Raw genomic sequence first — 1,627 nt, forward strand, 5'->3', positions numbered from 1 at the left:
GTTAAAAAAATTTGACACATACATGTAAAGAAAATGAAACTAGTCACCACCTTCTTACACCATACATAAGAATAAACTCAAAATGTATTTAAGACTTAAATGTTAGACTTGAAACCATAAAAATCCTAAAACATAGGCAATAAAATCTCCAGCATTTCTTGTAGCAATATTTTTTCTGATATATCACCTTGGACAAGGGAAATGAACAACAACAACAAAAAAATTAAACAAATTGGACTACATCAAACTAAAAAATTTTTGCATAGCAAAGGAAATCAACAGAATGAAAGGACAGCCCCAAAATGAGAGAACATATTTACCAATACATCTGGTAAGGGCTTAATATCTAAAATTTATAAGGAACTTATAAAACTCAACTTCCAAAAATCTTGAACATCCCAATTAAGAAATGGGAAAAGGACCTGAATAGACATTCTCCAAAGAGGACATACAGATGGCCAACAGACACATGAAAAGATGCTCAATGTCACTAATCATCAGAAATGCAAATTAAAACCACAATGAGTTACAATCTTACACCTGTCAGAATGGCCATCATCAATAAATCAACAAACAAATGTTGGCGTGGATGTGGAGAAACGGGAACCCTAGTGCACTGTTGGTGGGAATGCAGATTGGTGCAGCCACTGTGGAATGCAGTATGGAGTTACCTCAAAAATTAAAAATGATACTGCCTTTAAACAAGCAGTTCAAAGAATATATGCACCTCTATGTTCATTGCACCATTATTTACAAACTAAGATTTGGAAGCAGTCCAAGTGCCTATCAGTAGATGAGTGGATAAGAAAGCTGTGTTACATCTACACAGTGGAATACTACTTGGCTGTGAAAAAAAGGAAATCTGACCTTTTGTGACAGCATGGATGGAGCTGGTGAGTATTATTCTAAGTGAAATAAGCCAGTCAGAGAAAGACAAATACCATATGATTTCATTTATACAATATTTAGAATCTAATGAAAAAAATAAATTAACAAAAAAAATGGAAACACTAACTGTCTCAGGGCTTAAGAGAAAACTGTCTTGAGCATCTCTTGGGAATTTATTTATTTTTTAAAATTAAAAATGTTATTTATTTTGATTATTTTTAATTGAATTTATTAGGGGTGACATTGTTTAATAAGATTATATTGGTTTCAGTTATACAATTCTGTAATACATCAGCTGTACAATGTATTGTGTATTCACCAGCCCAAGTTAAGTCTCCTTCCATCACCATTTATCCCCCTTTACCCTCTTCTACCTGCCCCTGCCTTTTTTCCTTTCTCTCCTGTAATCACCATACTGTTGCCTGTGTCCGAGTTTTTCTTCCTTTGCTAATCTCTTCACCTTTTTCACCCATTCCCCAATCCTCTTTCCCTTTGACAATTATTTCTAGTCTGTTTTCTTTTTTTTCTTCTTTTTTTTTTTTTTGTTAATGGTGTCTCATTATGGAGGACAGATTTTGAGAGCTGTGTGTCCTATCTCCTGCCTTCTTCCTTGTACCTTTTTCTTTTCCAGCCTCCCTTAGGTAGGACTAGCCACACCTCTCACTGAAAGGCTCAGGAGTCATCCTGTGGCCTGCTACAACCCTGCCTGATACGACAGAGAGCCGTGAGATTTTCCCTT

Source organism: Furipterus horrens, unplaced genomic scaffold, assembly GCF_987537825.1.
Source record: "Furipterus horrens unplaced genomic scaffold, mFurHor1.1.pri manual_scaffold_9, whole genome shotgun sequence".
NCBI classification, from domain to species: Eukaryota; Metazoa; Chordata; class Mammalia; order Chiroptera; family Furipteridae; genus Furipterus; species Furipterus horrens.